At 35.1% G+C, this 16,877-nt stretch overlaps 1 protein-coding gene and 1 long non-coding RNA gene across 2 annotated transcripts in view; one reads left to right on the top strand and one right to left on the bottom strand.

The window, feature by feature from the left end:
• The first annotated feature begins 4,692 nt into the window (after window positions 1-4,692).
• On the top strand, window positions 4,693-8,891 carry LOC147833177 (uncharacterized). The gene is made up of 2 exons (XR_015513760.1): window positions 4,693-5,562; window positions 5,948-8,891. It is a non-coding gene; the product is annotated as an uncharacterized LOC147833177 (long non-coding RNA).
• A 6,885-nt stretch (window positions 8,892-15,776) lies between these two features.
• Window positions 15,777-16,877, bottom strand: part of znf365 (zinc finger protein 365) — a 32,431-nt gene continuing 31,330 nt past the window's right edge. The window contains exon 6 of the transcript XR_015513759.1: window positions 15,777-16,650. The gene's annotated coding sequence lies outside the window, so the exon portion shown is untranslated. The remainder of the gene's footprint in view (window positions 16,651-16,877) is intronic.

Raw genomic sequence — 16,877 nt, 5'->3', positions numbered from 1 at the left:
TGGAAATCTACTGACACTTGTGTGACCCTGAAGGGGAATTTACACAATACACCCACTAAAATTAATCTGACAAAAAACAGCAGCAGCAGCAGCAGCAATAGAATCCAATTTGTAATGATGTAAATCATTATAACATAAGTTAACCCAGCAAACAATTTTAAACAATTCTAATAGACATCTGAATGTAGACAGCTTGGCTAAAACAAGGCTAAACTTAAGCTGTCAGAGACAATCTAATAGACCAAAACTAGACTAGTTGTCAAACAGACAGATTAGACAGACTATATATGTCATTAATTTCTGTTTATTTGACGACTAGTCTAGTTTTGGCCTGAGGTCTATACAATTTTCACTGACAGCCCAAATTTAGCCTTGATTTAGCCAAGATGACTATGTTTAGACATCTATTAGGCATCCTTTAAAACTAAAAATTGCTTGCTAGGAAATTAGTTCTGGTGAAAACTCTAATGGTTAATTCCTATGGGTCATTCATTGCCTTCATTGTCTAAAAACACATTGGTTTTAATGGTTAAAAGTTATTGGCTTTTAATAAGTACTAGTTTTCTGTGTTTGGAAACCATTAGAACGTCAATGATAGTTTCTATTGTTTGTTTTTGTTTTCTCCAGGAGGGACGTCCAACGTCTATAGGGCAAATTGCACAATTTTGTATGTAAATTAAGCAGCTTAGGTTGTTTACAGTTTGTTTTATCTCAAATTCCAATGAGCAGCACACAAATGTAGTATTTGAACCAACCACAACAGATTTTGGTGGATTTTTGTCCGTGTTTTTGATCTGAATACATTTAAATTTGAGAGTTAAGACCTCAAAGTTGTGTTTGATTTCAAATATTTCTTCAAAGTATCTCCTTTTATATGTTTCACAGATAAAATAAAGCCGCACTGCAAATGATGGTGAGTAAATGGCCGAATTAATATGCCATTTATACTGGCAATATGACATCTATGCAGTATGTGTTTATATTATTTACATATAACGAGTGTGACTGCAAAAAAATATTATGCAGAATTAGAGTGACTAGCTTTACACAGTGCGTCTATGGAAATGTGTCAGCAGATGGTGAGCTGTTGTTTTATTTTTTATATGATAAAATCCACAGTGACACATTGTATTCATGCGTTATATAATTCAGCGTTGCTCAATTCAGACTTCAAATTATGGGCAAGAAATCAATAAAATGACTAGGATAGCGAGGGAATGATCTCATTATCAGTGCAGAAACAGACTGTTGACATTTTGGCTGTTTCCCAACCAATTGTGACTCAAAGGCATGTTTGGAAGACATTGTTTTAAAATATATATATTTGTAGAGAGAGGAAGAAGTTTAGTCATCTGCGGTCATTCCTGCATATTTTGTCCAATCATTCATTGGCGTATACACTTAAAAACAGAGCGTCTATAAAAAGCTAAAGCTATGCAACAGATGCAACACTACCGCCTACTGCAGTCCTCTGAGCTTGGAAATGCACACACACTGTGTGTGAATCACAATGTGACTGTGAAGAAACATTTCTGATGACATCATGAAGAAGTTCTACCGTGTCATAGGAATTCACACCGGACACTAATAAATGCACAAACAATCCAGTCCTTACTACGCTATGACACACTTTACAGAAACAAGTGTGCTTTCTAATAATATTAGTTGGCCTTTTTCACTTTTTCCGCGTTCTTCTTGTAAACATCCTTCACTGCCAACTCATACAAACAGATGCCTCTCAGTCAGAAGTTTATTTTGCTTGGCAGTTAACTATACTTCAATGAAGTCGATGAAATACCTTCAGCAAAAACAGCACAAGAGCTGTAATTCCCAACGAGCCTCCATTTTTCTTAGTGAATGCAGAGATTAGCTTTAGCTGTTAACCCTTTTCGGCTAAAGGTCGCAGGCTCACCTCCCATTGGCTTTGGTGGAATGTCCACACAAACAAATAGTAGCTGTCACAAGACTGTTTACATTTATGGAACACACAGTACACACTTTAATCTAACTGTTACACTTTGACAGAATTGTGATAAGCCTGATATCTTGACTTTATCTGACCTGCACTTTTACTCAATACATGATTGGTCAAAATGTATTTAAAATTAGTATTTGTTTGAGTTTATTCCTTTCACAAATCAATGCCACTGTGGGTGCAGTCACATTCGTTGGACTTCTAGTTGATGATTTGGTATCAGAAGTGGAAAGTGATCTTGCAGGACTCGCCGAGTTCATCAAGATTCTTTGGATTTATCTTTAATGCCTCCTCCTTCATCTTACCCCAAACATGCTCGATAATGCTTATGTCTGGTGACTGGGCTGGCCAATACTGGAGCACCTTGACCTTTTCTTTAGGAACTTTGATGTGGAGACTGAAGGAGCGCTAGCCTGCTGAATGTCTTGATACCTCAGGCTGTTGATGTTGCCATTCACTCTGCAGATCTCTCGCACACCCTATACTCAATGTAACACCAAACTATGGTCATGATGATTTTGAGAATCTTGGGTCCATGCAGGTTCCAATAGGGCTTCCTCAGTATTTGTGATGATTGGGATGCAGTTCAACAGATGATCATCAGAAAAATCGACCTTTTGCCACTTTTCCAAATGATCAACTAGAAGCCAAGTTGTTATTTGCTGGTCTTACAACAGGGATCGATGACAAGACTTTTGTAAGGTAGTATATGTCCACAAAATGGCAAAATGTCTTAAATTTCCATTCTTTTTTATGTAAACATGTACTGACAGACCTGTGACCATTATTCCCTTACAATTTGCAGCGCCTTAAGCACAAGCAACACGTTTTTTAGACACTTTGTCAATATAAAATATTTATAACTTTTACTCGCGGTGCCACTCATCAATGTCAGTTCCAATACAGTAAACCAATCAGAAGAACTCAAAGTGGCTGTTTACAGAAGCAAGTTGGCATGACAACTGTATTTCTTTATTTTCCTTTGGCTTAGTCGCTTTATTTATCAGGTGAAATGAACCAAAAAATTATCTAGCATATGTATTACACAGCGGATGTTCTTCTAGCTGCAACCCTATACTGGCAAACACCCATACACACTTATTCACATTCATACACTCTGGCCAGTTTAGTTTATTCAATTCACACATAGCGCACGTCTTTAAACTGTTGGGGAAACCGGAGAACCCGGAGGAAACCTACACCAACACGGGGAGAAAATGCAAACTCTACACAGAAATGTTAAATGACCTAGCCAAGACTCGAACCAGCAACCTTCTTACTGTGAGGCAACAGTTCTATCCACTGAGCCACCGTGCTGCCACAACTGTTTTATTTGACAAAATAACAATCACTAAGCACTACATCTTGTGCTTTCAGATGCAAAGACATATTCTCTGTGATTGGCTTGTTAATGGTTGTCTTTTTTGCAACACATCACATCTGAACTGACTGTATTCGTCATCACTGTACATGAACAGAACTGTGACACCTGTACACCCCTGACGGTTCGGGATGAATACAAGTAGCATTCGTTACACCTCTACTTAAAATATACTAAAACGGAAAACAGTTATTGACCTATACTGAATACGGGTTGTACTACACACAAGTAGGCCGGAATGCTCATGAATGGTGGGACAAAACCTTCTGAGAAATGTAAATTTGAGGGGTTGTGAACTCAGATGTGGTGTGTGACGTTAGTCTGAGCCCAACAGAGCTTCTCAATAAGAGCGAACCAATCGAATGGCAAGCAAACCATTCTTTGATCTGCAGGAACACTAATGTTGACATTCATTTCAGCCAGAAGCAGCTGTTTTTTCACTCTCTGCTCCTAGATGACATCTTTGTTTAATGTAGCAGAGAGGTCTTCGCTCCTTGACCACAGAGCTGAGCTGTCTGGATAAGTTGTGTTTCCGTTCTGGAAGTTTATTTTCTCTGAAACACAGCCAAGCTGAAGCTCTTCTGCTCTACAGACCTCTCAAACAAGAGCTGGATTTACATTTTTTTCTTAGTTTAAATTTCACTTACTCTGAACAGCTATTTCTGCAGAACACAAATGGAAATGTTGCATAAAGCTGCCCTTTGAAAGTGACGAGGAACTGTCAGGATATTAATCGTTCTTTTCCTTGCCAAAAAAAAAAAGATTAATTTATAAAACGTGCAATTATAGAGCACAAACTTGCTTTAAAAACATACAAGTTAATGTAAGCCAAAAATACAGTTTGAGTCTCTCTACTTTCCACGTCTTACAATTTGTTTTTCATTCATTTCCTTTGTGGCTTAGTCCCTTAATTAATCTGGGGTTGCCACAGCGGAATGAACCGCCAACTGATTCAGCATATGTTTTATGCAGCGGATGCCCTTCCAGCTGCTACCCATCACTGGGAAACACTCATACACACTCATTCACACACATACACTGCGGACAATTTTAGCTTACCCAATTCACCTATAGCGCATGTCTTTAGACTTGTGGGGGACACCAGAGCACCCATAGGAAACCCACGCAAACACGGGGAGAACATATAAACTCCACACAGAAACGCTAGCTGACCCAGCCGAGGCTGAAACCAGCAACCTTCTTGCTGTGAGGCGACAACACTACCTATTGTGCCACCTCATCACCCAAAATTTGTTTTTTTAATAGTAATTTAAAAGTTAGTTAGTTAGTTAGTTAGTTATTTTTTAAATGTGGGCCGGTGAGTTTTTTTTTTTTTAATACGTAAGGTTTTTAAATGCAGGCAGCTTTTGTGTTCTGCAAGATGTGATATGATGATGATGATGATATCTGATATCTGATGCAATGATAATAGCAATAATAATAATAACAAATATAATAAATGTAAAGCATTTTGCCCAATCGGCGATGGCCAGCTGGTTTCGAGATGGGCCGAACCAATCAGAGGTTACCCGGAAATAATCAAAATCTGGCAAGAATGTCAAACAATAAGTGCAACACAAGCTCAGAGATGGACTGTTAAAAAAGTAAAGGCGGTGCCAAAAAGATCGGAGAAAACAAAGAAAGGACTTTAACATCAGACGCTGCAAAATGCATAAAATAAACTGAAATATTTTCGAAAAACTTAAATTCAGCCACTGCATCGGAGGACAGAAGCGTGGTAGAGGAGGTAAGAAAACAGAAAATATACTTCATATACTTAAATAAGTCATTATTTTAAAACCTGCTATTTTTCACACCATTCACTTCTGACAGTTTTTGACAGTAACCTACAGTGTTTAACAGTTGTAAGCTTAGCATAGAACTCCTTTACATTTTAAAATTATCAGCAGATTACGTGATTTAGTTGATACAGAGTGCTGTGTGCTACTAGCAATATAGTGTAACATGCAACATATAGCTATAGCCATAGTTCTGTAGGCATTTGTAGTGAACTCTGAATACATAGCTAGTCTTTGAAGTAAAACATTAAATGCATGCATAGGATACAGTATGTAATTAATCCTCTCATGATGCAATCAATCCAGATTTCTTTTGATTCTTTATTCTCTCAACAAAGTTTATAAGAAGAACTGAGCATGCAAGTGCTAACAATCACTTTAGGTCTCCATGTGCGGTTCATTCCGCTGTGGTAACCCCAGATTAATAAAGGGACTAAGCTGAAAAGAAAATTAATGAATGAATGGTATTGCTTACATTATTTCACCATCTCTATACCTATGAATTTGAACGTGCGTGTCTGTGGGTGGGTTTGTGTCAGTGTGGTACTATGGGCTGGTGTGGCTACACTGCCAGGGCTGAATTTTTGTCCCAGTCCGCCCCTGATTCATGGCGCTTTACTTTTTCCATGTTTTTAGGTTAGCCTTATTCCAAAATGGATTAAATTAATTTATTTCCTCAAAATTCTACACACAATACCCCATAATGACAATTCATTCATTCCTTTTCTTGTCGGCTTAGTCCATTTGTTAATCTGGGGTGGCCACAGCGGAATGAACCGCCAACTTATCCAGTAAGTTTTTACGCAGCGGATGCCCTTCCAGCCACAACCCATCTCTGGGAAACATAATGACAATATGAAAAAAAATAATAATTTTTAAGAGGTGCAAATTTATTAAAATTAAAAAACCTGAAAAATCAAATGTAAATCAGTATTCACAACCTTTGCCGTGAAGCTCTGAATTGAGCTCAGGTGTATTCTGTTTCCACTGATCATTCTTGAGATGTGTCAGCAGCTTCATTAATAGTACTTCTGTGGTAAATTCAGTTGTTCGGACATGATTTGAAAAGGCATACACCTGTCAATATAAGGTCCCATGGTTGACATTGCATGTCAAAGCAGAAACCAAGCATGAAGACAAAGGAATTGTCTGTAGACCTCTGAGACAGGATTGTCACGAGGCACAACTCTGGGGAAGGTTACAGAAAAATTTCTGTTGCTTTGAAAGTTCTAATGAGCACAGTGGCCTCCATCATCCGTAAGTGGAAGATGTTTGGAACCACCAGGACTCTTCCAAGAGCTGGCCGGCCATAAGCTGAGTGATTAGGGGAGAAGGGCCTTAGTCAGGGAGGAGATCAATAACTCGATGGTCACTCTAACTGACTCAAGCATTCTTCTGTGGAGAGAGGAGAACCTTACAGAAGGACAACCATCTGTGCAGCAATCCACCAATCAGGCCTGTATGATAGAGTGGCCAGACGGAAGCCACTCCCCACCTGGAATTAACAAAAAGGCACCTGAAGAACAAAAATCTCTGGTCTAAAATCAAACTCTTCGGAGTGAATGCACAACGAAGGTGTTCCGTTTGGAGAAAACCAGCCACCGCTCATCTGTACACCATAGTTTCCCATCCAACCTAGTAGAGCTTGAGAGGTACTGCGAAAAGCAATGGGCAAAAATTCCCAAAGACAGGTGTGCAAGCTTGTGGCATCATATTCAAAAAGACTTGAGGCTGTAATCGCTGTTAAAGGTGCATCAACAAAGTATTGAGTAAAGGCTGTGAATACCTATGTACATGTGATTTTTCAGGTTTTTTATTTTTAATAAATTTTCAACAATTTCAAAGAATGCTTTTTCATATTGTCATTATGGGGTATTGTGTGTGTGGAATTTTAAGGAAATAAATGAATGTAATACATTTTGGAATAAGGCTGTAACATAAAAATATATGTGGAAAAAGTAAAGCGCTATCAATACTTTCCGGATACACTGTATGTATAGGGCTTATTTGGTTTTTAAAACTTTAACTTGTGTTGTTGTCTTGATTTGTGTTGCTATTGTGTGATTCTTATAACTGTTGTCTTAAATCCAGTGTTAAAGACAAGTTTCCTTTCTTTGCCAAGCAGAACTGGCAAAAAAGTTTAACCTAAACTAAAAAAAAACTTGGAGGTTACATTTATAGACAAATTTATTGGCCCTCTAGTAAATTTTTACTGCTTTTTAAAATACTCCCCAAGCGATGTTTAGCATAGCAAGGAAATTTAATACAGTATTACTCCTATTTTTCTTTTGGAGTCTTGTTTCTTTTACTTTGGTGGAAATAAAAACAAATGACTCAATAAAATATTTCAGTCAAAATTATTAACCCATTTATGAATAGTTTTTTCCTGACTGGTTACAGAACAATCACTGTTGTCCGGTAAATTGACTTGTTAACCTAATTAACCTAGTTTAGCCTTTAAATTGCACTTGCTGAATAGTAGTATCCTGAATAAATAACTGGTAAAATATTGTCATCATGACAAAGACAAAAGACACTAATAATTAGAAATGAGTTACGATTAAAATGTGTTGAACAAATCTTCTCCCCATTAAATAACACTTAAGAAATATTTGAAATTGTACAAGATGATGTGCTAAAAGCAAAAAAGGTTTTTCTTAGACTGAATATAATATACATGCACTTGGCAGCACGTAAACAAACTCTTACATCAAAATGTTTCAGCATTTAAGCTCTGTGTATGTGATTTCTAAAGCTCAATTCATCTAAGAGTTTACAAGGAAAATGATAAGACCAATAACTCCATGAACTGTAATATGCTCAGAAAAAAAAAATTCTCAATATTTTCCAAAGCTTGACTAAAACGGCAGAATTTAAACAGTCACACAGACATGAGAGTGCTGGTGTTGAATATTAAAAGTCATACTTTCCTGTGTGTACGAATGTGTTCGGGTTGAATTTTCAGTTGAAAACCATTGCATTTTTATAAGTACAGAAAGATCTTCACAGAAATCCTAAAACTAGTGTTGCCTATGCAGTAAAATCAAGGATACCCTCTAGTGCTCACCTTCTGTACTGCAATAATAAATACATGCAAATAAAGATATTGTATTCACAGCTCCATAAACACTACATTTGGGTAAAAATTAACAATAGGGTTGTATTAGTTGATGTTAATTAAGTTACAGTATTTATTTATGTTAGTTCATTAAAAATTCAGTCATTCATTGTTAGTTCATGCTAACTCAACATTGCTAACTCACAAGCATTTGGATGTTAACTGTGCATTAGTAAATGTTGAACTGTTAATTATAAACGCTGTACAAGTACTGTTGATTATTAGTTCATATTCGTAAATACATTAACTATAGTGAAACCTTATTGTAAAATGACATTTGACTATAACTTTAAATTCATATCTAAAACTACAACATCATCAGGAATGAAACACAGAAAAGAAAGTGTATCTGATCAAATACATGACCGCTCAGATTTTAATAATGTCGCAGTCACCACAAAAGAAGGATAACAGGCATATTGCATTAATAAATCAGTCTTTAATGATTAATTCTAATCTCATTTCTATTATTCAGAATATCACGTACAGCAGCAAGGATACTAGTGCGAGACTTTGAATCTCACAGTATCACAAGTGTAATACAGATGACAATGTTCCAAGAGAAAGGCACACACATTAATATAATAGAGTCTAGAGAAAACAAATTCAGTATTTTTCTTTGAAAGAAACCAACATGGCACAACATTATACATTTGCTCAAATTATACTCATTATTATCGAGAAACACCAAACAATAGAACAGAAAACGTTCTACTTCTGATTGTCACATCTATAATGGCATACCTACGTTTCTAGGGCCCAACCTTATTCATAAAAAGGAAAAAAAAATTATTCACACTGATATTTTTATCCATTATTATTACATCATTTTGTTATTTTGGTTGAATTTGGTCTGGTTGAATGCTTGATTCTGATTGGTTGATGAATATTCTAAGGTGTGTAGTTAGTTTTAGATAAATGCACATCTAAATACATTTCTGGCACAAATGCATTACAGTTTATTATTCATGGCCTATTGAAATTCTTGATCTCATTGGCGGAGGGTGTTTGTTAAATTCATTCAAATGCACAGGTGGTTCCAGTCAGTTTTGATCACAGTTGAAATAAATGCCCTTCCCCCAAACATTAGTTGTAACCAGGGCTTAACATTAACTTTTTTGATCACCAGCCACTGTGGCTAGTAGTTTTCCAACATCACTAGCCAATCACCATTTCAACTAGCCACAATTTAATTGTTGGGAAAATATATTTTATACACATAAATATGACCTTGACATGCTAAAATTATTTGATTTAGAGATTGCGTTATCTCTACTTGCCTCCTCATTCATTTCACATTGTGTCGTGTATGAGCTTGCTCAATCGAGCAAATGGGTCAAGGTTTCATATATAACAATTAGTTTTCATAATTTTCAGAGCCCAAAATGAAGGATTTACCTCATTTATCTCTGACCACACCATACATAAACAGTTAATTATTTCTTAGCAACAAATTTTAAATGTGTCAAAACAAGCAAAATATAGCTGAATATACTTTTTATTTAACAAAACATATGCACTGTAATCTGTCCTGGCTAAAGGTCCCAGATCACCAGATCTCCCATTAAAGCAATGTTATTGTAGAAAAATGATAATTAAACCATATTACGCAAAAGAACGCAGGTAAAAAACATACTGTGTGATAATGAAAGGATGATCACACATGCATGGTTAATGTTAGACCCATAAATAATCTGTTCAAAAAATGATTAAAGCAAAGCAACTGGCGCTGCTTACAATAAGTCAACTCTGGAACTCTTGAATGCAGCAAGACTGTAGGTGCATGTTTCTCCCTTTTTGTTCAGTCTATTTGTAAGAGAACCGATCGCATCAGTTGTATTTCTAGACACAGTTGCTTCACTAAAGGAAACGTGTGAATAGGGCGTCCACTGGATTTCATTGGCTGACGCTTTTAAAGCCCCGTGTGAATAGGGCGTAACAGCTAAAGTGATGCGCGCGACTGTTTATAACGCGCACGCGTTATAAACAGTCGCGCGCATCACTTTAGCTGTTACGCCCTATTCACACGGGGCTTTAAAAGCGTCAGCCAATGAAATCCAGTCAGCAATAGGCCACTGTCTGAGCTGGTGTATTTGCATACAGCGATCTGATTGGCTGACGCTTCCGTTGGCGCTTGAAAAGTTGAGCTAGTCCCAACTTCTGAGCGAGCAACGCTTCTAAAGCAGTGCCGACGGATCCACAATGCAGTTCGGCAACACCTGACGTCACCCATTCAAAGTGAATGGGAAGCGTTGACGATGACGCCCCGTGTGAATAGGGCGTTAGCGCGAGTGATTATCCTCTCATTCGGTATTCACCTGCTTTGCTCGTGCGAAGTTGCGAACGCAATTACTTTTGTCAGTCGTGTTGCTTCTCGATCACCTGTGCATGTATATTGGACCTTCCATATTGTCGAACCCTGCTTTTAAGAATTATTATCTGGGAAAATTATTTTCAACTAGCCAAAGTGGCTAGTGGGAGTGTCTGTCTTACCCGCCACCGCCGAAATCTACCTGCATTTGGCGTGGCGGGTTGGCGGGTGTTAATGTAAAGCCCTGGTTGTAACCATAGCAACTGCACCCATTAATACACAACGTATCGGATACCAATATTTATCAGCCTATAATAGATTAATTCGTTAAATTCGTTGAAATGCACAGGCAGTTCTGTTTTCATCACAGTTCGGAATAAATGCATTTACTCCAAATCCATATACACCAGAGTAACCATAGCAACTGCACCCATAGACATACCCATGTATTGGATACCGATATTTATCAGCCAATAAATGATTCATTTGTTAAATTTGTTGATTCATTTAAATGCACAGGTAGTTCTAGTCAGTTTTGATCACAGTTCGAAATAAATACGCTTCCCCCAAACATTAGTAACCAAAGCAACTGCACCCATAGACACTCTCTAGTATCGAATACTGATATTTATTAGCAGATAATAGGTAAAATAGTTAAATTTTAAAAATGCACAGGTAGTTTGAGCCAGTTTTGATCACAGTTCCAAATAAATGCGCTTCCCCTAAACATTAGTAGTAACAAAAGCAACTGCACCCATATACACATTAATTTATTCAATTTGTTAATTCTTTAAATTAGTTGAAATTCACAGGCAGTTCCAATCAGTTTTGATCACAATTCGAAATAAATGCATTTCCCGCAAACATTAGTAGTAACCAAAGCAACTGCACCCATATACATTTATGTATCGAATACCAATATTTATCAGGTGATAATAGGTTAATTCGTTCATTCGTTAAATTTGTTGAAATGCACAGGTAGTTTCAGTCAGTTTTAATCACAGTTCGATGTAAATGCGCTTCCCCCAAACATTAATAGTAACCATAGCAACACACATGTACTGAATACTGATATTTATCAGCCGATAATAAATAAACAAATTAAATTTGTTAATTCGTTAAATTTATTGAAATGCACAGGTAGTTCCAGTCAGTTTTTTCTTTATCACAGTTCGAAATAAATGCACTTCCCCTAAACTTTAGTAGTAACCATAGCAAATGTACACAGATACACCCATAGATCGGATACCAATATTTACCAGCCGATAATAGATTAAATCCTTAAACTTGTTAAATTTGTTGAAATGCACAGGCAATTCCAGTTAGTTTTGATCAAAGTTCAAAATAAATGCACTTCCCCAAACATTAGTATTAACCATAGCAACTGCACCCACAGATACACCCATGTATCAGATACTGATATTTATCAGCCGATAATAGATTAATGTAAAAATGTTGCAATATCAGCAATAATATGTAAAATGAAATATTAAATATGAAAATATGAATTGCATGAAGAAAATGAGCTGCACGTATTTTGAATAATCCTACAATTTTGTCAGTGCAAAATTATTAAATACTTTAAAAAGTCTAGATAAATTTGTAAATAAAATCTGAATCTAATATGTACAAAATGTCAGATTTTTTTATCTTAACCTGCTCCCTCTCTTAAAATGCTGTCTAAAATGTATCAAAGGTTTAAATCATGTTCAGTAAAATAATTAATAATGAAGAAAAAACAAGCGGTTTAGTACTGTATATATATATATATATATATATATATATATATATATATATATATATATATATATATATATATATATATATATATATATATATATATATACACTGTATGACCAATAAAATTTTCAGTATCTTAATTAGTCTAACGTTTTTTTTTGGTAAAATCCATACTTAAATCTGCTTCCTAAAAACAACGAATCCCTTCTTGAAATTTGCCAAAATATTGACATTTATTGTGCAAAAACTGACATAATTGTGCAAAACTAAAAAGTATTCAAATACACTAGATTACCAACTTACTATTAAACTATATACTTTTTTTTGTGTGTACCCATTTATGTTTTTAGTCAGTCAATTGATTTTGTCAAGGTCTGAACCTTGTTTGCTGTATCTATTCATATTAGTTGATACTGATAATAAACAAATAAAACACAGTGGCTATGTTTACATTAATGTTCTAATTTTCTAATAATTTTCTAATTTAAACCAACAGCAAAATGAAAGACCATGTAAACTCTTAAACCCAAATATACTTTCACAATCCTATCCAGATCTAATATTCATATTCATAATCATATAACAGGTACATGTCTTTAATTGTAAAGATGGAACTGGATGGAAAGAACTGGTGGACTGAGGAAAAATGGTAAAAAATTGCTGGTTTATGAAATGTTTAAAATAACAACAAGCATCAATTTTGTGTTTTAATCAGAATGTATATAAAAACATCCATAAACAATCGAACCACAATGTATAGTATATGTAAACAGACCTGCAAAATAGAATTCAATTAATTCAGATTGGCAAAATTTGGTGCATGTAAAATTAGCTACAGACTTAGATTTAGCTTAGACTCTCAGATTCTATTGCGAAATTAAAGCGCTTGGTTCATTGAGTATATTATATAATATATAATCAATCACCCAACCAACCAACCAAATAGTCAAATAATCATTTGTGAATTAGGTTGACCCTAATTTAGTTTGACCCTAATATCCTCCACATTTCTTTGTACAATTCCATTTCTTTTCATTGCATTATGAAAATATCGTCACATATTGCACAAAGCCACTGGATAAAGCATTATAGCATGCTCACTCACAATAAAATACTGATGGATGTGCACTAGCTCATGCTCACACAGCACTACAGTACTTTAGATCTCCTTCTAATAAATACAACAGAACCAGGAATACAGAAAAACATGAAGGAACCACAAAAAAAGATTGTAATCACAGTGTCGATGGAGTGGATGACTTCGCCACCACTGAACCAAACATCACGAACAGAGGTCAAAACACGGAAATATAAATAGTTGCTTTTATAATTCTGACTTCTGAACCCAAATGCCAAGTGCTGTTAGTTATTCCTTTGTATGTTTTTTATTTTAGTTTCACACATGAGAAGTCCTATTAATCTTGTCACATGCAACTTGTACAGTAATAAAAAAAAGCATAGATTTAAGGAACAGTTCACCCAAAAATGATCATTCGGTCATCATTTACTCACTCTTCACAAACCTGATTGAGTTTCCCTTTTCTGTTTATAAATGAGGGTTCCCAGATTTTTATTTCCTGATTTTACTGACTAAAAAGCTACATTATCATGACCTATCTCCACCTTATTTTTCATGTATGTGCAAAGACGTCTGAATTTATTTACTTTTCTTCATTTTTAGCAAAACAAAACAAGTTGTACATCTTTTTGTTTAGCAACTCTAATTTTCATATTACAGGGCTCTATTTTAATGATATAGGCGCAAAAGCATTAAAGACCTTTTGCTATTTTAGTGACGGAATAATATGCTCCTGCTCTTGTCGCTCTCGAGGGATGGGGAGTTGCGGAAGAAAGTGAACAGCAGACGGGGGAGAAGGGCGGTTGAGAAGGGGGATCAGTATAATGAGGTGCCGGATCCGGCAAAATGAGCTCTGACTTATACTAACTTGACTAACGCAACCTGCGCTGGACTTTAGAACAGGTTTTAGTTAATCAATGGCACGTCTATTTCAGTTCCTCAAAATAGCAGCATGCCAACAATGTACCTTAACACACCTCCTTTTAAGACTGTCACACCCCCGATTGTACAACGTGGCGCAAAACGTAAAAATTACAGTTGTGCTGGTCTGAAATTAGCAACAAATCGCACTAAACACGTCTTGCGCCTTATTGCACCAGGTCTATCACAGGGCCCATATATATATATATATTTGACTGTCAGCTGACAAGCAGAAAATGAATAAAACAACACAGAAAAATAGGCAAAACGTGTAAAACAATTACATTTGAATTGATGGAAAGTAACATTTAAAATGACAAACAAAAATATTCCAGATATATACACTGTAAAAATTATTTGTAAATTAGCATTTTTCTATAATTTGTGACTTTTTATTGTTTAATTTCTCATTTATTTATGCTTTTAAATTGCATTATGGGACCCTCGGTCTTCCCTCCAACAACTTTAATCTGCAAAAGTTTGAAAAAAGTGATGTTTTAGGAGTTTAAAGTGATATCTACATTGCAAAAGCGCTATACAAATAAAGGTATATTTAATTAAATGTAATATATTGTCTGTGTTAGTGTAGTATATTTTGTAATAAACCGTCATTTATTTTACATAAGTAATAAGTCTTATTTCTCAGTTTTTTCTTATACATTATATTATTTCAAACTACTAAAATGTCAATAAAAGTCACTTTGTTAAACTGTAGAGTACTTTTTTCATAACAAAAGTGGACAGAGCAGAAATCAATAATCCATAATGCAATTCACAACTGTAAATAAACAGAAAACACTTGTGGATAACAAAATATGGAAACTGTTAATAAATATTGTTTACAGTGCATATAAAATTCTGGAATACACCTTTTAAAATTTCATGACCAGTAGGAAACCTAACAAAAAATAAATATATATATATATATATATATATATATATATATATATATATATATATATATATATATATATATATTCATAGGAATGCTTACTGCTTTTGATCATTTTCTATAAAACTTTTTTTGTGCTTAACAAAAGAAAGAAACTCTTAAGCACTTAAGGGTGAGTAAGTGAATTGTTTTAGGGTGAACTATCGCTTTAAACTGAACAAAAGTGTTAGCAAATTACCCTCGTTTGGCTTCATCAAAACAGACTGGTTTCATATCAAGACTAAGGTGCTGTGGGTGAAATCTACCCTGCGTCTTACAGGCTACATTCTTGCATTTACGAATTATAAGTAACTTTACTGCAAAGTCAAAGTGCCGTTAGTCAAATCAAGTGTCTACCCAAATACATGAATGTACTGGTTCTTTACAAATTACCATACTCTACCCTGTTCCTCTGTTCTGATGCATTTTTATAGTGTATAAATAAAACTGTTTTGCACTAGATTTCAATATTTCTTGTACATTAATAAGTCGAGTTTGTCAGCAATCTTAAAATTGTTCTTAAATACAAAATTTCAATGCTAGAACTATTTTAGGTTCAGTTAATGGAGTATTCTATCAACCAACAATAAAAATGATTTACTCACTTTCATGTTATTACAAACACTATTTATGCTCATGTGCATTTTGAAGTATCGCATGAGAAATGAGTGATAAAAACGCTAAAAAATTGGAATCAAAATTTGCAAAAAAGTTTTAAGCTCGCTTGAGGTGGTTTAGAAAGAGTTAATGCGAATAGGTGATGGAAACACATTTGCCAAATAAACTCTGACATTGCAAACAATACATCCAAGTGACCAATCAGTTTCCTTTTTTGCTTGTCTAGTTGTTTACTGTTGGTTACTAGGTTACCAATAATACAGTTACAGTCATCCACTCAAGCAACTTGATAGAAATGCAATTCCAAATTCCAAATTTAAATTTGGGATCAGTGTTGGGTGTAAAACATTACAAGTAACGCGAGTTGTGTAACAATATTACTTTTCTAAGTAACAAGTAACACATTACTTAAAAAAATTACGTAATGATATTTGAGTTTTTTTATGTAACAACAGTTACTTCTTTGTTTAATTAATTAGCTTTTATAAAATTAATTTCTGAATTAAAATTAAAGTGGTCACCATGAATCACGCAGTCAATGAGAGCATGTGTTCATTATTTTGAGCGCATGAAAATAGGAAAAGGGGATTGTCTCAATGGACAGTGATTTTACTTAAAGGGGTGGTCCAGGGTGTATTTATAAGGCTTGGTTGTGTTTATAAGATGCAAAGCAATGTGTGGTCACGCTTCATTTGTAGAAAATCATGCTATTTTTTCATATATCTTACTTTAATTAAATACTGCTATTCTGCTAACATGAAAACGACTGTCATATTTTCTAGTTCCTCTGATTGGCCAGCTTGCGGATTGGCTCCACATCACGCCCCTACAAGCGCACGCTTTTGCGATGTGTAAACAGTCAGAGCAGCTGTTGGTAGCATTAGTTTAATCAGACAGAAAAATTAAGAGCACACAAAGCCTCACACCTGCTCTCTTAAATAAATTCTGACAAATCTTTCACATAAATTCGGAATAAGCATATGTAAGTAACATAAAATGTTCACA

Source organism: Danio rerio, chromosome 17 (assembly GCF_052040795.2).
Source record: "Danio rerio strain M-AB ecotype USA chromosome 17, GRCz13ab, whole genome shotgun sequence".
Classification (NCBI taxonomy): Eukaryota; Metazoa; Chordata; class Actinopteri; order Cypriniformes; family Danionidae; genus Danio; species Danio rerio.
This window is presented reverse-complemented; position numbering and strand designations above follow the sequence as displayed.